The sequence below is a fragment of the Cucurbita pepo genome, chromosome 12 (assembly GCF_057944985.1).
Source record: "Cucurbita pepo subsp. pepo isolate OVF chromosome 12, ASM5794498v1, whole genome shotgun sequence".
In the NCBI taxonomy this organism is placed as follows: Eukaryota; Viridiplantae; Streptophyta; class Magnoliopsida; order Cucurbitales; family Cucurbitaceae; genus Cucurbita; species Cucurbita pepo.
In genome coordinates, this window is record NC_141809.1 from 6,648,958 (window position 1) to 6,673,560 (window position 24,603).

The window sequence follows — 24,603 nt, forward strand, 5'->3', positions numbered from 1 at the left end:
TGAGTCTTTCAAGCAGAAGAAAGAAGTAGAGGTGACGGATTGAATGAATGAATTTACTCGACAACAAAGAAGTAAAGGTTCTCTTCAAATAGCTTGAGGTTCGTCTTGACTTCAGGTTCAGGAGAAAGAAAGCTTAGAGTAACAGTAACGAAGTAAGGTCAGGTTAATAAATAAGACAACACCCATAAGTGAAGGAGGTAAGATCATAAGAGTTTACGAGGTTCATGAGGAGTACTAGTTTTCGCTTTCATTTCTCTTTTCTTCTTTCACGAGGTAACATAGGCTTCTCCGCTCGTCTTCTTCCTTCTTTCTTTCACCTATTTATTCTTGAACTGTAAACTCCGTTATTGTGTCTCTTGGTTCTTTCTCCTCTTTCTTTATTCTTGAACCTCGGTAAAGCAGCTCGATCGATAGATAGGGAGAGGGGCAAAGCAACTCGACGAGAAGAGGAGAGGGGCAAAGCAACTCGACGAGAAGAGGAGAGGGGAGAAAAAGCTCGACGAGAAGAGGCGCGAAGCGGTGAGCCCGAGTTGTAGAGGCGAACGCGCGAAGCGGCAGAAGACTGGAAAGGAGAGGAGAGGGGCAAAGCAACTCAACTCGAAGAGGTTCGGGGGTCGATCTTTCTTTTCTTCCTCGATCAAAGAAAATCCGGATAAATAAGGACAATCGATCGCGAGGGTCGGATTAACCCCGAGGAGGACGACCACGGCGGGGGAGCAAGTCAAGCCTTTGCGGAGAGAGAATAGAAGCAAGCTAGTTAGTTACTCTTGTGACGGAAAAAGCCTGGAGTTTTCACCGGTGAAAAGTGTGGTGGGTCAAATGGGGAAATTGCTGATTTGTCGAAAGAGGAAAAAAGTCCCCTATCTGTCTGTCTTGTTGTAGCTGCTGGGGTAAAAGAAAAGAGGAAGGCAAATTCTAATTAAAAAAGGAGAATCAATCCTCCCTCCAATTGTTCTTTGGGTAATCTCAGGGGCACGTGGGGTTTGTTGCCACCAAGTCTCTTGCAGGCGGCAAGGGCCAAGGGGGGAAAGAAGTCAGTCTTCCGATCGACTCGGTTCGTCTGTCTGATCAATAGTTCCGTGGCCAATTTTCTTTGAGCAAAGTCGAGATCTCCTTCATTCCAAAGTCAGTGTGGTTAAAGGGTTGAAAGAAAAAAGACATCAAAACAAAAAGAAGAAAAGAATCTGTGGTAGCCGTAGTCTTGTCTGTCGAATTCTCTGTATGGATGACCCTCTTCCACATGAAAGAAGAGAAGAAAGACTTGATGATCCTCTTTCTCTTTTTCGAGAGTCTTATGGGGGTAGGGGGGACATTCGGGCGCATTTCTCAAAATCCTCCACTGCATGACTAACTGACTAAGTCACTGGAAGTTTTAGATTCTATTCTGTTCTGGGGTAAAGGGTCCTGGTTCGTTGGAACTCTTGGGGGTCGACCGCCCATCATATGGAAGGCTTTTTCTTTTGGAGAGGTAATTCCCTTTGCTTTGTCTCATTCGGAAGGAGTAGAGCCAATTCCAATGAGAGGGAGCTTCTTGAGTGAGACTATTAGAATTGTCGGAAGAGGTTGACTTTGTACGAACGTTTCGCCTTTTCTTCTTATTTATCTTTTTCCTTTTCCCGTGGAGCTGGGTGACGCCGAAATTGGAAGAAAAAAAGATCGAGTAAATGGGGAACATCACCATTCAATATTTCTTGGTAGATTACCAGGCCTTGAAGAAAGACTAAGAAAGTGCAACAAATCTGCGAAGAATGCTTTTTCTAATTCTCCACCCGCCACCCAACCAAAGAAGACAAAATCTGTGCTGATCTTCGGCCCAAAATCTCCCAAAAAGCTTGATAGCAAATCTTAATCGTCAAATACTTGCCAAAAGAATGATCATTGGTTGATAGGCAACTTTCCACATCTGTTCATTAGCAAAGTTAGACAAAATGGGAATGGGCCTCTTCCCCCAAATAGGCTTTTTTGCGACTTCAGTCAATCTGAGATCTGATTTCGGTTCGGCAAAGGTTTCCTGAGCTGGATGAGAAGAAACTCTCATGTCCGGTTGAGTTATTGTCTGTGACTGGCTTATTGGGGCGTAAAGAATCTGCATTATATGTGATCATTCGAAATGACTACCACAAGAAAGTCGCTCCTATCTACGACAACCACCTGTCACGGTAAATGTGGAATATCTACTTGATCGTCTTGCCCGAGCCCGAAACTCAAATCCATTTTGCAGCGACGATCTTTCTTTTCTAGGGCTTCCCTGTTCCCTGGGCTCCGCTCGCTCGTATACGCTCCGATAAGAATTCATCCTTCGCTGTGTAAGGTTGGCCCGGAGAGAGAATGGGCACGACTCCCCCCGTTCAAGCCATTTCTCGCCTCAACCCCCGTCATATAGGAAGAGGGCAAGAAGAGGTCGCCAATAGTACCCGCTACTCCTACTTTCTTTCTCTTGACCAGAAATGGAGAACGTAAAGAGATTTAGTAGGCGATCCAAGACGGGAAAGGAAAGCGGTAAAGTCACTCTCTTCTTTCTCTTGATATCATCCAAAGATGAGAGTTGTTGAACGGCTCTCTGTAAAAACAAATCCCTCCCCAAACCATGCTTGCATTTTTCATTGCCCACTACTTGTAAGGTTCAGGCAAATTTCTTTCTTCTTTCTTTCACAAGCCTAAAAAGCGAACCTTCTCTCTCTCTCTAGTGGAACGAAATGCCACTGGAATCTGTCTACATTAATCTCTGTCTTTTTACAAAGGTCGAATTAGCTTGCTTGAATGAGTTCCTCTCTTTCTTGCGCTTTTGAGTCAAACCACTTCTTTGTGCTCTCTCTAATTTCTAATCTCTTCTCTGTCTGCCATTCCCACCCCAACTCTTCTGGGTGCTGCGCTTTAGTTTTCGAATGTGTCTGTCTGTCGTTTAGCCTAACGAGTCTTAGCTAAGGGAGGAGCTTCTCCTTCTCGTGAGAATTGCACTCGCTGATCTCGAATCGTCTCATCTTTCTTTTCTCTTGTTCTTCCTCATTCTTCTTTTTGTTTTCGTAGGACATGAAGAGCTTTCCATGGGGATTGAGAATCAACTGGAATTGATCTCAAGCTTTTTTCTTTGTTTATCGATTTTGTGCGGATCCTCCTTTTCGTAATGGGCTTTTTCTTCTTCTTCTTCTTTGTTCGTATTCTTTTCCGATCGAGAACGCAAGAGAGAACTTATGACTTCGCGCTCATTTATCCATGTCATTATTTTTGGTTCTTTTTGGACAAGTCAAGTGGATCTTCCAAATTAGGTTTATTCCGTTTTACCCGATCTGCTTGCTAATCGTCGCTTTCACTTTTGGTTTACTGTATGATGTGATGGGAATCCTTCCTTTGTTTTACCAAAGAATGAGATCGATCTAAATCTGCCTCCAAGGGAGTCGCCTTCCCCTGCTCCGGAGGTGAATCAACCTTGAATGGCGGAACCAGAGCTGGCACCGGCACGTACTCTAACCCCTGTTGCGAATTTTGACATGCGTATGGAAACAAAGCGCCTCTTCAGGATTGGCTTTCTGGAAATACAGGGACTAAGCGCAGGCTGCTGCGAACCTTCTAGTAAAGTTAAGAAATCATATTGGGTTTAGATCTAAACAAGATTGATTTCCATAACAAGAAACTACAATATGTACTTTCATGGATCGAGGAAGAATGTAGCCCCGGCTCCATCTTTCCTTCTTATTTATCCGTTGAAACCAAAGAACTTTGACTCCCCAAAATTAGCCAAGAAAAGTGGTAGAGCATAAGTAGGTGGTAGAAATGATCGGTTGAGCAACAAAGATATTACAAAATATTCATCTATTGAAAGGCGAAGTTGATCTATGCCAAAGGGGATTGGGCGTTCATTCTCTCTGGCTGGGTAAAAAGAATTTCCATATCAGTTATAGGGACACCCTTCTTTGTAGTTATCTTTCTTTGACGACTCCCTCTGTTTTCATTCCGGCCATGGCACATATGGAGAACGGTACGATTCCTCTTAGAAGGACACCTTCGCCAAACCTTCTCCGTGTGTCGTTAATAGAATATGCTACAACCCTGATCGTCTTCTCACAGCTCTTTATCTATCATGCTAGCGAAAAAAGTGAAAGTGCGACGGGCTCCTCCATGAGAAAAGGGATTCCTTAGTTAATAGGATATGTCCTCGAATTTGGAAGATTGGAACCCCTTGGGCGTCCTTCGGACTTTAGTTAGCATCGAGCCGGAAGAATAGGAAAGAAAAGAGTTTCCATATTGAAAGACAGCATTGGATAAGGGAAGTCTTCGTTCATTCAACGGCCGACCGGTCTAGTCTAGGCTCTTCGGGAGTAGAGAATAGGATAGGCTGCTGGTAGGACTTGTTGGGATAGGTAAGGAAAATTCCTCTAGTGGAAGGAATATGCCAAAAGCTAATTAGTAAGTCAGATCGAAAGGTACGAACAGCCGGCCTTAGTGATCCGACGGTGCCGAGTAGAAGGGCCGCCGCTCAACGGATCAAAGCTACTAAGGAAATTACCTCAGGCTGATCTTCCCCAAACAAAATAACACATATAGTATCTTGGTCATGTGTTCTTTAGCAGCATTTTAGATATCACACAATTCATTCAATTGAGAAAACTGGCACAAAAAAGCTTCGTCGTTATTGACTTTTTACACTCAGCCATTGTGAAGAAGCAATGTGTCTTGGAAGTCATTCAGCGGTTAAAGCAGATCACTGTACTTCGATTTTGATAAGTCGAGAGCCGCATCATTCTGGTGGTTTTCAATATCAATCACGTAGGAGTGAAAAACACCTTTCACCAAAGGACTATGTGAGTAGTTTGGTGCGGGCTGCTTTTCCCGAGTTGGAAAGCCTGCATGTGCAAGCTAATCAGGGTTGGGGTCCCCGCTTACGTGACAAAGGAGGATAAATCCCCGGTGATCTGGGGCGAATATAGCTTGGCGCAAGTTTTGGAACTTGCCAGAAGACGTTACCGATCGCGGCGTAAAAGCAAGGCTTTGACCAACAAGGGCGGGGGAAATGCTTCTGGAGCCGACAAAGTCTCAGGTATAGTACCCCTGACCTGGGTAGCACGACCCTTTTCGTATAGGAAGAAACTCTTGTCTATCTTCACTTGCCAAATTCTAATGGCTATCTTGAATTTAGAGGTGCCTCCTTTCTTTCTATATATGAACATTTCAAATCTTTTGGGGAGGGAGCTGAGCTACCGCCAGGCTTACCGGAGGACATCCCTTCCTTCTGCCAACCACTCCCATTTGGATTGGGATTGGTGCCTCTAATAATAAGTTATCTATTCCATACTTTGATAAAGAATTTGTTCTTGCTCTATTTGAGATTATTCCATTTTGCATATTTTTCTGACTCAACAATTTATATTGAATCTGAGCTTGTCCTTTCCCTTGGACATTCTCGTGTGAGGGCTGGACGTTTGCCCGGATTGACTCCCCATAAGATGGAAGGAAGGGAAGAGCGCTTGGGAGACTTGGCGCTCGACTCTGTCCGGGAGCAAATTGGCGAACTCCTAATGGGTTTGTTGAATCTTGATTTGAATATGCCTATCTATCGGGCAAGATTATCTATTCCCCGCTGGGTTGACTATATAGCAGGTTGCGGCACACATACACCGGGGTTCATTGGATATAGGAGTTCTTCCAAATCTCCACTTTGACTTGATACAGCACAGTGTACGAAGCCCCTACTTTATAGACTTAACTATGTTCTAAATTTCGGTAGTTTGTGAGATGTTTTCTGATCTGATTTCTATTTCAATTCGGACTTAGGAAAAGCAGAGAAGAAGGGGCCAGCCAGTTACGGGCGGAGTAGAAGTACCACGTCGGTAAATCAACCGATTAAAGTTCAACGATATTAATGATCGGCAGGCAGCGGTGATCGTGTCTTAGAAGATATTAGGGTGTTCAAATAGACCCGTCTAAAGTTGAACCAGAGAGTGGGGAGACAAGGAAGGGGCCAACTCATTTATTGCTTTTGATTCCGAAGATCTCAATTTGGTGAATAGACTTGGACATCTTTTATGAAGAGACTTTTGTATGAATCGATATTATTACATATAAATTCCTTCCATACTGCTTTCAAGCTAACCTTAGAGAAAGTAGACTAACTTTCTAAATGACTATTCAATTCAAGGACAACCGGAAACGAAACTCCGAACTAGCTTCATTTAGATCGTTCAAGTGCTCAGTTGCTTCCTCCCCTTTCAGTCGAGATCTTTATAACCGTCACTTTCCGGCTAGCGGTTAAACCTTCTATATGTTGACTTGGTTGCAAAGAAAGGACCGAATTATGTAAGGTCAATCTAAGCTTACGCAAAGAAAAGGGATAAGAAAGAAAGAAAGATAGGTGCTGCACTCCTTGAAATGAGAATCCGAGAAAGAAGCTGCTCAATTTTCACTCAAATATGAACCATAGACTGAAAGAAAGAAATGAAATCCAATATCTAAACAAGAGCTGAATGAAGAAGGCAGCTAATCAGATTGAGCTGGACAGGGAAGGCCGAAGCTAGACTATCAGAGGATACTGGAATATGAGTCTAGTTAAGGTCCTATGCCAGTTGATACTACAGCACATGGACTGAGAGTCAGTGCCCTCGAATAGAAGCTTCACATAGAAAGATTTGATATCGTTCAATAGTTCGAGATGACAAAGGGAGTGGAAATTGATTCCATTTAATCGACTAAAGCAGGGGAAACAAAGAGGCTAAGGTTCTTACGTTCTCTGTAAGTAGTATAAATCAAGCAAAACAAAACCTAGTAGGTTCTCGTATAATTAAGAAGCGGTTGTAGCTTTTAGCTCCGCAGCTGTAGCTACGTGGAAGTCAAAATTACAGTACAGAGGTGTTGAACGGTGTAAACTTAGTGGAAGACTAGTCAAGCTATAAGCCTGATTATTCATCCCATTGGGGAGTTAATTCTCTACCATTCCCATTGATCTAAGAACATGAGATATTACGCGGTGGGGTGAAGATCAAAAGTACTTGAAAGGGTTAGCTATTATACAATTGAAAGCAAATAAGCAACTTATTAAAGAAGTAACCTTAATTAATAGTTTGACGATACAGGGACAGAGACTTTTAGTGCATAAGCACCGGGGAATGCTTAAAGGCTTTCAAACAAACTTGCTGGACCTGCTCTTTTCAATATCAATATTCCTTGGGAAACTTTCAAACTGTCCTAGAGCCCCTGCTTTTTAAACTAGCTTGCTAGAACCCGCTTTCCTAAGCTAAGAGGTACTTCACTAGCTCGCTTGAAAAATAGGAAATATCTGAAAACAAAGAAAGGCAAAGATCACATAGTATGACCTCTACTTACTATTGATACCCTTCCTCGGACTTCTTTCAACTCTTCCTAGAATGCGAATAGGCTCCTAGTGAGACTTGGACAATAGAGCTACGAAGGCTGGTGAGAATGCCACCACTACTGTTACATCTGCTATTATCCTCTCCCCTGGCTTTTCCTATTCTGGAAACGGGGCTTGATAGAGCTACTTCGTTCTTTGCTCTTTTAGCTTCTCAAACAAACTCTCGCTCGGAGGACTATAGATAGATGTAAGGTCCGATACGGTTCTTATCGTCTGTTGTTCGTCTTTATCCTAGTGCTTATATTTTCCTGTGCTGGTAGTTGAATAAGGCCAGACCAATATGAGCTGAGCAGCTATTAGCTATCTTAGCCATCCTTTGCGACTATCCCAGTAGGAGTAGTAAGCTAGGGCCAAGTAAGTCAGATTTGAGTCATACCTTTTCACCCGGACGTTAATGCTTACATCAATCCTATCTGCCTATCGTCCTTTAGGTAGTAATACTCGAGTCCCAGTCAGAACTCTAGCTTCGGAGAAAGAAGAGAGTTACAATCTCATGGTTAACCAGAATTCTTTCTAACCTACAAGCTATTCTTCTTCGGCCTTCTTAGACCATCCCATTTTGCCCGGCTTCAATGCTTTCATTGAATTCCATGATTCTGTCAAAAAGCTTGTTGACTCCTTCGGCAACTTGAACCACCGATCGGTTACGTGCCTTTCTTTCTGCTGCTCATATCAGCCTATGTTCTACAGGGAAGATACCTCGAGTAGCCAACCATGATTTCATAGATGGGGTCTGATAGAGCTCGATCGAGAAAAAGAAGTGAAAGAGGCATCTTCCATTCATATCGATTTAGGGTTTTACGCATCAAGAATTCAAACAAGGAGAGAAGACGAAGACAGAGTGAAAGAAGGAAAAGGAGTTTACCGAGTGAAAGAAGGGAATGAGAAAGAAGAAATAGAATAGGTTTAGAGGAAAATAGCTTTTTATTTGAAGATTACAGGAGAAAGATCAGTTAAAGAAAGGATCAAGAGCAGTAGCAGTGAAAGCAAGAAGGTGAAGGAAAGAACAGAGAAGACACCGACACCCAGTTCAACACCTATTCTATTTACCGAGGGAAAGAAGGAAAAGGTTCATGAGTTAAGCCCAGTTTACAGTTCAAGAAAGAAGGGACGGACAAGTTCAGTAGTTCAGTCGTCTTCATCTTTCGTTGAGTCTTTCAAAGCTGCTCGCTCATTGATTCTTGAACTGTAAACTCTCATTAAGCTTGAGCCTTTACTGACTATTCCGTCTCTCATTCATCGATAGTCTTTGGCTTGTCTCCCTTCTAGTTGGTTGAGTCTGACAGTGAACGAGAATGAGTGAAAGAAGTAGGAACTTGAGAGGATCAGGGGCGAAGAAAGACACTCGGCTGGTAGGGAGAGGATAACATTTTATCCCAAAAAATAGAGAGAAGATAGAATTATAAAAGAAATGGTACGTCAGAGTTCAATCAGTCCAATGCTGCCTTACTCGAAGAAGGAGTAAGTAGCGAGACGAGAAGAGGAGTCAAGTAGTGATTGAGTTTACCAACTGTAAAGTTTCTTCTTCTAGCTTGACCTCGTTCAAGAGTGTTTGAAGGGAGAGGATCAAGAGCAGTTAAAGAATCCATAGGTTCAGGAGCGAAGACAGAGTGTTTGAATTGAATAGTTTTTGGTGAATAACTCACAATCACTGAATGAAGGGAATAGAAGGGAAGGAGTCTTTGAAGGCAAAGGGTCGAAGACATGAAACCGAGTTTACGAGGGGTGAAAGAGCGAGACCGAGTTCAAGAGTGTTTGAAGGAATCTTTCATCTTTCCTTACAGTTAAGTCGAATTGATTCTTCGATAGGATTGACTTCTACTTCAACATTACCTCTGCCCTAAATACCTAGATTTGATCCCCAAAAATAGGGTAAAGATACACTTTTATCCCTCAAAATACGGGAAAGATAGAATGATTTCTAGTTTTTTGAGTGTTTACAGTTGAGTTACCGAGGGAAATAGGGGAAAATGGACGATTTGATCCCCAAAAATACGGGAAAGATAGAATTTCTTAACTTTCAGCCGAAGCTATTAAGGGAAAAAGAGAAATACCCCTAAAATACGGGAAAGATAGAAAAGAATTTCTTTCAGCTCCCGCTATTAAGGGAAAAAGAGAAATACCCCAAAAATACGGGAAAGATAGAATTTCTTTTCTTTTTGCTCCAGCTATTAGTGAAAAACCTCTTACGAACTTCGACCCCTATATAGGATACAAAAGATTTTCTTTCAGCGGCTTGACTTTCAACACTTTCAGGTTCAGTAGTTCACGATCGTTAATCTTGAGGATTGACTGACAGTTAACTCTCATGTTGAGTTTCGTTTCGTCTTTCCTTCCTGTTCAGGATAACTCATAAAAGGAGTATTTCACTTTGACAGTTCAGGCAGAGTACATTAGCTGCTTTACCTCCTGAAAGAAGAATCCTCCAACCTATTTACCGAGTGAGTTCAAGAATGAATAAGGAAGGAGTATTGATCTTTGACAGTTCAATCAATCAGTGAGAGAGAGGAAAGTAAGTAAATGAATTAGCAACTTTTACAGCGAAAGAATAGGAAAGAAGAAGAACTTCAGGTAATGGTAATACTGGTTCCTGGGCAGTCTCATGAGCTGATCTTTCTTTCATTTGTTTGTTTCGTCTTTCAAGCAGAATCCAATTCAATCAAAGAGCTACTTCATTCATCTTTCTTCTTCTTTTATAAGAGAGTACTAGAATAAGAAAAAGAGTTCAGGAGTTTCCCTTGTTTACTCTGTTTGAATAACGAACCATAACGGAACAAGGAAAGGAGTGAACGAGAATGAATAAGGAGTGTTTAGTCTGTTCTTCAAGAATCACTCACAACCACCCACGTAACAAAGGAGAGGAGCAAAGCCAGCCACTTTACAGTTAAAGAATAAATAAATCGGTTCAGGAGCAAACAGACTGATAGTTGTAGAGGTTCAGGGAAAGGGTAAAGAGTGAGTTGAGTTTTCCTGTTCAGGATCATTAAAGGTTGAGGCTAATTAATAAGGAGTAGTTCTCTTTTACCGTTCAATCCGGGAGAGTCAAAGAGTGAAATCAGGGACAAGTTCAGTAGTTGAGTCTCTTTCCTCATTCAGCAATTACCTCTCAAATGAACGAATAAATAGGGAGAGGAGTCAACGTCAACCAACTCGAATGAATAAATAAAATAGGGTCAGGATAATTAAGAGGAAAGGGGCCCGGCCAAGCAGCAAGACGAGGAGAAGAGGAGAGGGAAGAAGGAGCGGCTTCGCTTTCCCCCCTTGTTTACTGTGAATGAATAAATAGGGTACGGAGTCCAGGAGAATTCATTCATCCTTCTTACAGGCAGTCGAGTAAAAGAGTGTTTGAATAACTCACAATCACGGAACAAGGGGTTAAGGAGAATGATGCTTGAGTTCAGTCTTAGTTTACTACCGGGAAAGAAGAAATAGGAAAAAGAGAATGAATCTTGCTTTCGTTTCGTCTTAGTTAGTTTACAATAAAAGAAGAAATAGGAAAAGGGGCAAAGCGGCTCGACCGATAGGGAGAGGAGTGAAAGAAGGATTTCAGGAGCTTCTCATCCAGCTGCTTTAGCTTTAACAACGAGTAAAAGAAGAAATAGGTATATATAGGCAGGCAATGGAACAGAACAAGAACTTCCTTTCCTGAGAATAACTTACAAGAACTGAACTGCACAACACAAGGAGTTAAAAAAGAGAATGAATCTTGCTTACGGGGGAGTAACAGAGTGAAATCAAGGATCAGAGAAAGACATAGTGATTCAACCCCAGCCAGTGAAAGAAGGAAGGGAGAGGTTAGGTTACGAAGTTCAAGAAGGTTCCGAAGGAATATAATATCTTCTTCTGTGCATCTTACTCAATCTTTCCTTTCTCCTTTTCTTTACTCGACGGGAAAGTTCAGGGAATATCTTCTTCTTCTTCTTCATTGAATGAATAAGGTAAATAGAGAGAGGTCATAAAGGTGTTCCGGTTCAGGAAATGGAATTGTGAAACAGGTGAATGAGCGAAGCAACGAGCTCGACCGAGAGGGAGAGGAGCGAGAGAACATGACCTCGAGACAGTTTCACGCCACAGAGCGGGAGTTCAACCACAAGGTAAAAATGAGAAAAGAGAGACCAACTCGTGAGGACTAGAAGGATTCTGGTGCACGAGCCAGAGGACGTGAGCCGCGCAATAGATATACTTTGTTTTGGTGGAACGGGTGGGGATCTGAAATTCCTCGCTCGTAAACAGGCCTCCATTGAAAATGAGAACTCCCGGTTCTGGATGGAATTGGAAACCCAGTTCCAACAACTATTTCCCCCCGACAGAGGGTGAATGTAGGTGTAGGCCAGACCGCTTGGTTCGAGGACCCGTTGGTCAAAGGGTAGGTCCTGATGCCGGGACGGAGCCGTATGACAGGAGAGTGTATACTCTGGAACTCCGGGAGAGAGACCCTAAAGTGAAAGAAGCTATTCTGAGTGGTCAACTCTGAAAAGAAAGATGGAAAGAGGGGAGTTGGCTGATAAAGATGGACAGTTACGATTGCGTAATATCAATTTCTCGGCCTCGTCATCGAAAGCGGCTTCCAATTGCTCGGAAATTCTCAGCTATATGGGCGGCTTGGATGGTGAGCAAAAACAATTGATCAAGAAGTTGGTCAACTTTCGCATGAAAGAAGGTAAAAGAACGAGAGTTCGTGCTATTGTTTATCAAACTTTTCATCGCCCAGCTCAAACTGAACGCGATGTAATCAAACTGATGGTTGACGCCGTAGACAATATAAAGCCCATATGCGAAGTCGAAAAAGTAGGAGTAGCAGGTACTCTTTATGATGTCCCTGGGATTGTAGCCAGGGATCGTCAACAAACCTTAGCTATTCGTTGGATCCTTGAAGCAGCTTTCAAACGACGTATAAGCTACAGGATAAGCTTAGAGAAATGTTCATTTGCTGAGATACTTGATGCTTACAGAAAGAGGGGAATTGCACGTCAGAAAAGGGAGAATCTTCATAGACTGGCTTCCACCAATCGAAGTTTCGCGCATTTCAGATGGTGGTAAAGTCAAGTGAGACCACATAAAGAGCTCTTCCTCATTCAGTCAGATTATTCAGTAAGATATGGTATTGTTTGACCCTTTTTCTTTTCATCTTCATATAGAAAGCCTGCCTGACTCATACTCCTTTCATTGAGTTGGAGGAATCCATAGGAGGCCCGCCCCCGTTATGCATTGCATGAAAGAACCTTTCTTTGTATGACTCTTCTCTTTTGCCTCACTCAGGTCGAATGAATATGATGAAAGGGAGATCCATACCCAAATAGGCCATGAATGAAGAAGTAGTGGGCCTTTCACTCTCTTTCTAGTGACTCGGGGAGCTGATCTGAGAAATGCACTTCAAAGGGAGGGAAGCTAGGTTTCCCATGTTGGTATGGCCGGGCATAAAGGTGAAGTTAGGTCAAAAGAGGTAGAGAGAGAGAACAGAACGGAACCGATAGCCCCGAATTCTGTCGGAAAAGGCAAGAGAAAGAAAAGTCAGGACTCTCTCCGCATACCTCTCATTCATTTGGGCAAACAAAAAGGCAGTGAAGGTTTCTTTCCTCACTTGAGTAGAAAGCTTTGAAGAAAGGAGGATATCCTGAGCCAAGCACAAGCAGTAAGTAGGTCGATCAGAGTAATGAAGTTGGATCAAGAAAGAAGGCCGAAAGCCAGGCAGTCAAGCTCACGTTGTCGACACCTCTTGTCCTGAGTGATTTATGTGTAAAGAGGGGTAGAGCGTCTCATCTCTTTCCTCAAAGTGGTGGATCGAACTTCTCTCATGTCACGAGAGTGGATTTGGTTTCCTCGGTCATTCTGCGAACCTGACAGCTATCACTTACTAGTCAATGAAAGTGGGTGGGGTCAGTTTCAGTCTTCTTCGGAGCTTGAAAGTCAGTGTCATGTACTTGCTTATGGAATGATTGCTTCAAAGAATCATCCTCAAGAATGACAAGATTGGCTTCTTGCTTATCAAGGGCTCCGACCTTTATCAAACCAAAAGAACAATCTAATGATTGACAGCTTGCATCAGTCTTTAAGCTTGTTCCCTGGAGTTTGATCCCCAAGAAAGAGGGAAATGGCTGTGATTCAATATGAAAAGGTCTGCACTCACTCTTCATCAAATATCGAGATGCATGGAATAATCAAGGGTTTTGATTCCAGAGTCAGATTGGGGAGACAACTCCTTCAAGGCTTTGACTGACATTCCGAGGAAGACTTTCCCAGCAACAGAAGAAAAGATTGCGAGGTACTTCTACCGCATCAAAAAGGGACCTTCGAGCTCAGCTTTGTCATCTAGCTCGGGCTCTAAAGAAAAAGAGGTTACAACTAAGAAAAACCGAACCTGAGGGGGAGCCACATCAAAAGAGATTCGAAACTAAATTTGAGCTGCAGTCTCACTCCTTGCAAGAAAAGGTAGTTGAATGTGTTAGGCGAAGAGAATATAGCACGTAGAAGCAACGTCAGGCGGCAGTTGGCTTAATGCTTGCCAGAGGAAGTTCTATAGCCCTTAGGATAAGGAGGTTTCACGATCCGATCTCTCACTTGAAGAAAGATAGCCTATAGAAAAAGGATGCAATGATGATCAAGTTCTTTTTTCATTGTAACGCTAAGACAAGACCTTACAACTAGAAAAAGGGGGGAAAATCACAAGTTCTCTTTAGTTGGGATCTCCTTGATGATCCTCCTTTCATCACAGAGGGGCAGAAGATGAGTTGGGAGTTGAATCAGGATTACTCTCACTCGTCCTATCCTAACCTCTCATATGTTGTGGGGATTGGTTGTCAATCTATGTTATGCTATCTCTGCAGAAGTGAAATTTGGATGAACTCAAAAAGATCCGAAGGTATAAAGACCCACCCTAAAAGGCATTATTCTTTTATCGGTAAGCAGATCCTTGCTTCGGGCAACTTAGGGCCTATTCAGATCCCCCTATGAAAGCTGAAGGAAGGTATGGTATTAATGCTGGCTTTCTCTCTGATAGAAAATCAACCATAGGCTAATTTCTTCCCTGGAAAAGCAAAAAGAAAGGGGACTGATTCTTACCAACCAGAAGCAAGCATAGCGCATAGGATTCCACATCCATATCAGAAGTGAAAAAATGATTCATTCGCCCCTCTCCTTTCCAGTCTCGCTTCTTAGCCTCTTCGCCCGGAGGGTCTCAGGTCTTCGCCCCTCCCCTGAATTCAAAGAAAAGAAGATGAGGCTTTTGCTATGCCACCTGAATTGTGTAGTTCGAGTTATCCCCTTACACTGGGAGTGCTGCTCAAGCGCACAGGTCTGGATCTTTCATCGGATGATTCATTCTCTTCTGGAAAAGGAACTACAACCTATGCCCACTAAAACCCACCACCCTTATACTATACCGCGCCGTGCATAAAGAAAGAATAGACTCCACAAAAAAGGTTATATATACTCTTCTCAATTCCTTAGCTATTTCTAGTGGTCTTGTTTCCATTCACAGGGTATTGGGATCAAAAAGAGGGCCTAATGCGCCCGGAACTATGGCAACGAAACGGGTCCGCGGGCCGGCAACCCGACCAGCTAAGAGCAACTCCAAGCTTGAGGAAGAATACGATCTCACTAAAGCAATCAAATGAAAGCAAGGCCTAATTGCTTGCTGCACTTCGCGCGCAGGAACGGATCTTAGCCAATTACTGGCTTAGGCTTTCTTTCGCGAGAGCCCCAGTAGGCGCGGTGGGTTCTCCCCTATCTATTTTCGGGCTGCTAAACTTGGGTGGGTCTAAGCACGGGAAATGAGCCATGCAAGAGAGCGTTAAGCAGAGCAGGCGTCGGATATGTTTTGGTTTATCGAGTTGGTTGCTTTTTTGGTATGAGGGCGAAGTCAGACTTGGGCATGACAAGAGTGCCGGCCAAGTTCGTTGGCATGTAATGCCTTAGCGCAGGCAGGAAGAGATGCCTTGCGCTCCGTGGAACCATCTTCCTTTGTTCATGCGGCGGAAGCTAGCGACAAAAGATAAGGCCAGCACAGTAGATGTCTTTACGGGACGGACGTGTTTGAGACTGAGTTAAGGATCTCTCCTTGTCTGTCTCCCAGGTTGGGCGCTATGCGGACGAATGGTGAGCCTGAATTTCCTCTCATAGCAGCCTGTGCTATACCCATATCTGGTCTCCAACTTATAGCTCAGTTGAGTTCAGTAGTTGCTCAGACGAAAGTCAGCCGTCAAGGAATCTCATTGCCAATTTTGTAGTATAGTTTCTCTCAAGTATGGAATTCTCTCCACTTGCACGCTTACTAGATAGGCTAGCTTTGGTACTTTTAGTGCTCTACTTGCAAACAAAAAGGGGAGGGACTTTTTCTTGCCTGCTTCTGGCGGTTTATCTCTTCACGAGTCGTCGGCTCTAGTCTAGACTTTCCCACCCAAGGAAGTTCTTGGAAAGCCTTTAGAGCGGGCAGCACTAACCCTTTCTTTTAGTCGGGCAAGGATGAACATTTGATGCTTTATCTGTTTTTGGCTTTTGTTGTTCTTCTTTAGTTTCGGTAACCTGGTCGATCTACTTCACCTTTTCCAGAAGGGAGGTTGGGCGGTAACCTTAGCCCAGAACTCGATCTATGGCCCCAGTTAGGCGCACTCAAAAGCGCCGTTGCCAACGAAGGGTGCAATCTATGGTGCCTCCAAGGCATCCCGCCCCCTTCCAACCAAGTGATTCAAATCAAATAAGGCAAGTCAGAATCACCAACCAAATCGGAAACTCAATCCTAAACTTCGGAGTGGAAGATAGCAGAAGGCGAGCTGGATGTTGGTAAACGGGCATGAGAAGGCGTTCCCGGAGATCCTTTACTCAAACCCTGGAATGGAAACCTCTTCCTCGTTTTGCTTTTCTGTCTAAGGCTCTTTTGAAGTGGAATGAATGAAGCTAATGTGCACAGAGTTTAGATGAAATCCGGGTTGACCTTAGGGTGTCTCTCATGCCACTGCAGAATTGGGGGTTCGCAACAACTTTGACAAATTTCTGCAAGAGCTGGCGGATCATCCACTCTTCCCTGAAGCAAAGCAGGTTAACATTGAAAAGTTGCGTCGCCTAGGGTTGTAGAAAATCAAATGAATTAGAATTAGAGTGTAGCAGCAATAGCTTTGAAGATGGTAGCCAACACTAGGATTTGGGAAGGATATACATATTAGTGTGAGGAGAAAGAGCCGTCCCATTTGCTGTTCTAGACCCAGGAAGGAAGACTTGCCTTTTCCGCTATCACTTCCGTCCGATAGGAGACCTATGAATGCCTTGGCTCTAAGCCGTACGTACCACCGTTCAATGCCATATTACGCCGCGCAGAAACTTTTTCTTGTTCTATGGCGTGCTTTTTTTTTAGCCGCATTCATTGCTTTGAGGGATTGGTTGTGAGCAAGGAAGCGTTGAGTTGGGCGCGTAAGGTGTTGGGTGGTGGGTTTTGGATACTGCTTTGATTACTTTTCACCTCTTTCTATAATGTAATGAAGATTTCTTTATACCAGATACATTGATAATTGTAGACAGATGGATAGCAATGGTAGTGAAGAGCTTTCCTTTCCTAGGGCAAACCGTTAAGGTCTCTTTCTTCCTTCTTACCTCACAGGACGAGGGAACCCTGTAGTTGCCAATCTACTTGGTATTCTCGACGAAGCCTATATATACCCACATAAAGTGGGGAGACCCCTTAAAGCAACAAGCGAGAATGGCTAGGTTGATAGCAAGGTTAAAGAAAAGGACAGTATGAAAAGACGTATCGCATAACTGTCCCTGTAAGCAGCTTCATTCTTTCTTGATCTATGAACCTACTTTATGCAAAAATCAGTCTTTCGGCTTCAAGTGTGACTGTTGGGTCTGGATAAGCAGGACCTCTTGGTTCGGGGGAAACCGGAGATGTTGGCTAAGAAAGCTAAGCAGGCAAGTACAGGACAAGGCGGAGCGACTCCTTCTTTAAAAGAGGTTGGTTTGTTTTCTCGAAACTGTTATATCTGCTTTCGTTAAAGAAAAAATAGGAGCTCTTGGTTTGTCCGATGTCGATTCGTATGGCAATGCGGACTCAGGATGAGGATTTCGCTTTTCATACTGCTGGAGCCGAAAGAGCTGGTAAGCTATCTCGCTAAACGAAAGGAGCACGTACGGGTTGACCTCGTTACAAGGGGCGGGGGCCAGCCAAAGAAGGTCAGTCGGACTCGGTTAGGACCCTTGATCCGGTTCAGCTAGGTTCTTCCATGCGAGAATGTCTGCGTATCGGTATCCTCTTCAGGACCGGTTGCTTCCTCTTTTTGTTTATACGTTTGGAGAAACCTAATAAGTATACGTTTGGAGAACCCTGCTAAGCCCGCCTTTCTTACCCGGTGTGATTCAATCTTTCAGCTCAAACTTTCCTATCGTCGGAATAAGAGTAAGTACTCTTACCTTTTCCTTTTCTTGCCCGAGCCAAGGGATCATTCAGTTTCTACCAAAAAGTTCGCTATCTAGTTAGTTGCCGTAATCGAATGTCTTTCTCATTCGACATTCTCTCTTACCAAGCTCTCGTACTCGCCAGGGTTGAGGAGACAGTCCGTGAGCTAATTGGGCTTCGAGATTGCGTGCGAAAAGAGCTTGCTCCGGTTCTGGTGAAGGAAAGGGTTTGATCTCTTTCATTGGAGCACATTGATGCCGAAGGAGTCTTCGGAACCGGTGGAGAGGCTATGATGATTTCAGGCTATTCAAATAGCATGACTGATACCACAAAGAAAGAAAGGGTATCTAAGTCACACCAGTGGAATAGCTTTTTCATAATAATTATCTCGATATATGATACCAAAACCCTGCCTGATGACTGATAAGGTCAGGGGAAAGATAAAAGAATGACAGACAATTCTACGTGTGATAGAAAAGGAGATCATCCTCTTTATCAATTTGACAGGATTCGAACCTATGGCCCTCTGTACCCAAAACAGATGCGCTGACCAGACTGCGCTACACCTCGTCTCACCCCCCCGGAGCATATGGATCTACCCAATCGATGAACACTCAAACCAAACTCGCCCATTTTGGCACAGGGACGCGAGAACCAATCCGAGTAATCTACAGCTTTGTTTATCAAATCTACTTGTTTTGTGCTTCCTCTTTCATTTTCATTTCCAAATCAGGTCCCGGCTACGTGTCCTTTGGACCCTTTGCTTAGAAGTGGATTCGAACCACTGACACAAGGATTTTCAGTCCTTTGCTCTAACCAGCTGAGCTACCTAAACCCCTTTCCTAAAGTCTGTTTTCTTCAAAGAATACGCCCTACCTTACCACTTGACTAGTAAAAGCCCTTTACTCAAAGAAAGAGTAGTTAGGGCTTGATTTGCTTCTTCGTCAAGCTTTCGAGTCTTGAAACTGCCGCCTAATCTCCCAACACAAAAACCGAGAGTTGCCCAGGGACTGGACAACCGGAGGGAGCTTGCTTCTCGAAAGAGGATAGGCCGGTCAAACAAAAACAAGGCGCAACGGGCTCTCCCTACGCTCCTAGTCACTAAGTTGTGCTATTCCGTCCTCGGCTCCACCAAGACTTTCTCTCACGCACGTAATTTCGCCCGCTACTGGTCCTAGATCCAAATTCATACCCTAGTGGTTTACCCGGCATGACAGACAGTTGGAGCTTTGATTGTAAACCCACCCTGTCTTTACCTACCCACCGCCCTTGTCTTAACACGATGCTCCTACTTCCTCTCAATTCAAGGAAGATTCCCAATACATCTACGATCAATTCAATTAAGCGAATCTTCTCACTAACTTCTCTTTCTTAGTAGACAGGGTAGAGAATGAATGTGCTTGGGAGTCCCTTACAACATTAGGAAAACAATTCAATCCCAGGGTAGAAGAGAACAAGAAAAGCTCGTACCAACAAGGAACAATCCTTTTTGGGGAAGGACTTAGGCACGCAGCTCTTTATAGATTCGGAGCACGAACTTGTTCTGGTGTCCATTCATTCAATTAACATCGGTACAGGAGGCAGTCTCCCGCGCGCTCGGGACAAGATTGGTAAGCATACATACCTAGCTCAGCCATTAGAGTTAGAGTCCATTCACGGTTAACTTACCACCAACGAAGAATTTCTCGTCCCTAGGATATGTAGATTCATTAGTGACCTTAGCTTGGTTCAACAAGTCAGGTGTAGATTTGATAGTGAGAAAGGCAAGGGCTGCGAGAATGACCGCGGAGAACAAGGCTCGAGAGACAGACCTACTATTCCAACCCAGTGAAGGCGACGTCTCACTACTACCAGTACGAATTGCGTTGATTCCACCCCTACACTACCAACCAAATAAGGCAAGGTCTCATGGTGGCAAAGAAAAAGAGGAAGCGCTCTTGTTGCGCGGACCCCATAATCAAGAAAGATGGAACGAACACAAGAAGCTCAGTAGCAAGCCGTCTCATAGTCACCACTTGTCTGTCGTTTCAAGCTTTCAAAACAAGCAGAAAAACAATATACCCTTGTTCTATGCCCGGTTCAGCAGCTCAAAGTTTGTTTACTAGAGGTACGAGAGGAGGGAGATCTACTGATAAGGCGGCCCCTTGGTGACATTTCTTTTCTGTACCAAAACCATATGTCTCGGGACCACAAGGCGAAGACAAAAGGAGGGCATTTACCAGCGGAAGAGCGCTATACGTTAAACATTTATCAGCGACAGCGGAAAGAAGACCAATAAGGTGGGGAAGGCTCAGTCCCTCAAAGCGTACGGGAAGGGTCGGCGTTGGCAGAAAGAGGCGAAGCCGAGAAAGAAGCGTGTCCGGTATGGGTTTTGGTAGTGGGAGTGATCTACTTGATCTGGTAAGCTTAGGTTAGTGGAGTTGTAAGTTAATCTCGACAGGTTGAAAAGCTTCAAGCTTACAAAACAAGACCTAAGGAGTTTGGAGCCTTTGAGTTCTCCGCCGGTAATGGGAAGACTTCCCCATTGGAATGGTATCCGCTCGAGGAGCCTGTCCATGCCTGCTTATCCAGACCAAACAGCAACCTTTGGGCCTTCGGGCTGAGGCTCAAGGCGAGAATCAAGGGTATGGGTTCAAGGCTGCTCTACTTACTGGGAATGGGATCCGGCACATGACGAATGGGACCCCCTGGCATATGAGATGTGGATGATGGAGCTGCTTGCTGCTGGTCTTTTATACGCGGACGCAGAATCCATGAACGTTACACCATATTAGAAAATGAATGGCTAATTTGCTGCTTGGCCCATCCCTTTCATAATCGCAGCGCAGAGCAACAAGCCACAAGAGAGGCATTGCTCGCTTCCCTCTTGCAAACAGAAACTCCATCTTCAGCCCTTATCCCGAGTAGAGGAGCAGCGCTTCCTGATTCAATTGCTTGATTCACTGGGCTAAACCTTCGACACCAGCACTGGATTTGCACAAAGAGAAAGACAAGACCGTCTAGCAAAGCCCTTATTGTCCAATCCAAACCTACTACCCTCCTGCCTATTCTGTAACAAGAGCATTCGATGCTTCCTGTACTGCTCGAAGGGTCAGCCCCGGGGCGGAACTCCCCTCACCCTCTACATTTTGCTGAGCTGCATGTGGTGCAGCCAGGTTAGGTAGGGAAGATGATGCCTCCATATATCTGGGTTGCCATAATAATTATTAATCCACGACCCACTCCACGAGAACTCACTGGATAGGTCGGATGGTGATGGCAGAGGAAGCCCCGGCCCCGTCCCCACACTCAAGACTAGCGGGAATAAGGGGAGGGGGGCAAAACCATCATACCTACGAGAGAGAGAATACACCTAGATGCGAATCCAAGAAACGAATAAAGAAATGCTAAATCACAACAAGATATACATCAGAAGTACACGTTGAAGGCCTTACTTCTCTTTCAAATGAAAAGAATAACGACGAAAGAGAAAGATGCAGCTGAGAATAATTATTCCAAACATCATTCTCTTCGGGCGTCTTTGGCCTTGTTACGAAATGGGCGAGGGCTGGTCCTGCCTAAGGTATACATTGGATAGTGGCTTACAGAACGGCCGGATGGATAAAAGGAGGAGATAAAGGATCTGACTGAATCATGGCCACATTAGAAAGCATGTAATGTGGGTTAAGAGGTAGCCAGGCTAGAAGAATAGAAAGAATTTGACCTTTGAAAAACAAACTCTTATAAAGAAAGTAGGAGCTATTGCGGCCCCAGTGAAAGAAGGTGAAGGAGTCAAGTTCGTAAACCGTAAACTCTCATTAATCCTTTGTTTACTGTTCGGGAAAGCAAGAGAGAGGTGAAGGAGACTGAAAGAAAGAAAGAAAGAAACACCTATTTATAGAGGGAAAGAATAATAGTGAAGGAGACTGAAGAAATAGGTTCAGGAGAATGAATAAGAAGGAAGGAAGGAGGGGGAGTAAAAGAGTGAAAGCAAGAAAGGAGAAGAGAGTGAATGAATAGGTTCAGGTTTGAGGTCTCTTGACTTCCTTTAACATTACCTAAAAAATAGGGATTTGATCCCCAAAAATAGGGTAAAGATAGAATGAATCGATAGTCTTGACTGACAGTGAACGAGAATGAATCTTGAGGATCAGAGAAAGAGAAAGAAGGAATCTTGAGTCTTTCCTGATAGTTCACTCAAATTGATTCTTCGATCGTTTTTCCTGACAGTGAACGATGACGAATCTTGAGTCTTTCGTCTTGACTGACTGTTTCGTCTTTCCTTCCAGTTCACTCTCATTCATCGATAGTGTCGTCTCCCTTCTCTTTCCCTTCTTTCTTGAACTGTAAAGTCTAATTAAATTCTTCTTTCGTTTCGTCTTGACTGACTGTTGAGTCGAATTCATCTTGTTTTCGCTTTCGTCTTTCCTTCCGGAGTTCAGTCGCATTCATTCTCATTCTCCTTAACTCCTTTACCTCCTTACGGTCAGGCAGGGAATAGGGGTTCCGGAGAAAGAACCAAGCTGTGAGACAAGGAACCGGGGACAAGTGATTGAGTTCCAATTAATGTTTCGGCTTTCAAAGCAGCAGCTAACTCCTTAATTTCTTCTTCTTTCGGCTTTCCTTTTATTTACTCGACAGGAAAGGGGATAGGAACAAGGGTCGAAGACATGAAACCGAGAAAAGGGAGGAGAGGGTTTCTCGATAGTCTTTCCTTCCAGTTCACGATCATTGATTCTTCTTTCGTCTTTCTTTTCAACACAGGTTCAGGGGAAGGCAGGTTTAGGTTCAGTAGCTCATTCATCTTTGTTTCTTCTCCCTTCAATCAATGTCTCTTTCACTGTAAACTCTAATTAATGTTTCTTCTTTCCTTCCTTTCCTGTTCAGTCTCATTCATGTTTTATTTTCTTCTCCTGTATAGGTTCTTCTAATCTCATTGTCTTCTTCCTTTCCTTTTCCTATTTATTCACTGTAAACTTCTCTCCCTATTTACCTCGTGTTTGAACGATTGAATATGCTTTACCTTGTAAATGATGTTCCAGTCGAAATATTCTTGTTATTGCTTCAACCCATATTCCCCAAAAAGTCAAAAGGGGATCCCATCCCGCTCTAATAGCTCCGAATAAATGAAATAGATGCATTAAAATACGAAGGCTTCTTATTCCACAACAACAAAAGCACTTTTGCACTCTTTCATATACTACTAGGGGATTGAACTTGTAAAAGCAACTGTTCCTTCCATACTAATGGATTCGGTTCCATAACCATGGGTTCCAATGTACGAGATCTTGTAGCACTTACCACTGAGGCCCTATCGATTAGTATTATGCAGAAGAAATCTATTATAGACACTAATATAATTAGATCTGCTCTTCATAGACAAACTTGGTGCCAGGTAAGATCGGTTCAGGATCATGGGATCCTTTTCAATCAGATAGGAAGGAAGGGCTGTTGCACAAAATGTACTTCAAAGTATAAGTAATTGCTCCATGGATCCTATATCTATCTATATGAAGAAGAAATCATGTAACAAAGGGGGTTCTTATTTGTACAAATGGTACTTCTCACTTGGAACGAGCATGAATAAATTAACGAGACTTCTTTCTCTTTTGAGTTGTTCTGCCGGATGGGTCGTTCAAGACCTCTGGCCTCTATCCGCAGACCCGATGAAACAAATGGGATCACTTCTTCGTCCTATTCCGATATTCACGACCAAGAACCACTGGATTCTCTTTCGGGTAGGCCCTGAAGAAGGAAGGCTGGAATGCCGCGTCTATTATTGAATGAACCCCGATAGTACCCCATTTTTGGAATGTCCAGTGCCAAAGTAACTGAATGGGTAAGTAGCCAATCCCTAAAACGGACGGACTATGTAATGTACTTTCTCCGCTGGGTTACGGGTGGGCATTTTCCCAGAGGTTTCTATTGTATCAATCTACCCTTGTTTCATTCTTGCCTGTTGAAGCATATACTCGGGGGTGCAGGGCGAACGATTTCAAAGCGGACTCCCATTCAAGAGAAGATCGCCAAGATTTCGTGATCCACTGCCGAACTTATTCCTTCCAATTCAACGGGCATTCTCAACATTATGCCTTGAAGAGGACTCGAACCTCCACGCTCTTTAGCACGAGATTTTGAGTCTCGCGTGTCTACCATTTCACCACCAAGGCATCTTTCAAGCATATTCCATGAATATGATATCTATCTAGTGTGATGTATGGAATATATGAGGTAGAGTGTTAGAGTCTTTCTATTGCTCGGTCATGTCATATAGGTCCGAGGCGGACATCCAATTGCTTCGATTTGAATTATCTGGAGGATGCCTTACTATCTATTATATCAAATGGACAATAAAACCTATTCTCGATTCAATAGAAGCCCAAAGAATAGGGTCCCAAATAACGAGAGATATGTAAAAGGTCCGTACGCCTATTCCTAACTAATCCTAAATGGAATGGAAGGACATAGGGATCCATATGTAAACATAGTATCTATTTCAATACGCTCGGATGACCCCTTCTCATAATTCGAATGTATATAACCTAGCCCTACCTATTCCTCTGGCCCGGTATGGAATGAACTTAGAATCATGGAATCGACACTCGATCATCAGATTATAGATTCTAAATAACCCTACCCTAGCCTATTCCCATTTTGGGCGGAACAGATCTACTAGATCTACTAATTCTTTGATTCCAGTTAGTAAAAGGGATCTTGAACTAAGAAATAGATTCTAGAAGCTAAACAAAAAAAGGGGGTATCCTGAGCTATTTCCATAATAGGGTTCATTGATATTCCTGGTATAGTAGATGCTATCATATCACACATACAATTATACGCAATTGGAATTCTTTGATCTTAAAGGAGATCTTCTATC

The 24,603-nt window shown here is 43.5% G+C and overlaps 2 non-coding genes across 2 annotated transcripts; both read right to left on the minus strand.

The window, feature by feature from the left end:
• Nucleotides 1-18,508: 18,508 nt before the first annotated feature.
• Nucleotides 18,509-18,582, minus strand: TRNAF-GAA (transfer RNA phenylalanine (anticodon GAA)). The gene has a single exon. It is a non-coding gene; the product is annotated as a tRNA-Phe (tRNA).
• A 5,233-nt stretch (nt 18,583-23,815) lies between these two features.
• Nucleotides 23,816-23,896, minus strand: TRNAL-CAA (transfer RNA leucine (anticodon CAA)). The gene has a single exon. It is a non-coding gene; the product is annotated as a tRNA-Leu (tRNA).
• Between the last annotated feature and the right edge of the window lie 707 nt (nt 23,897-24,603).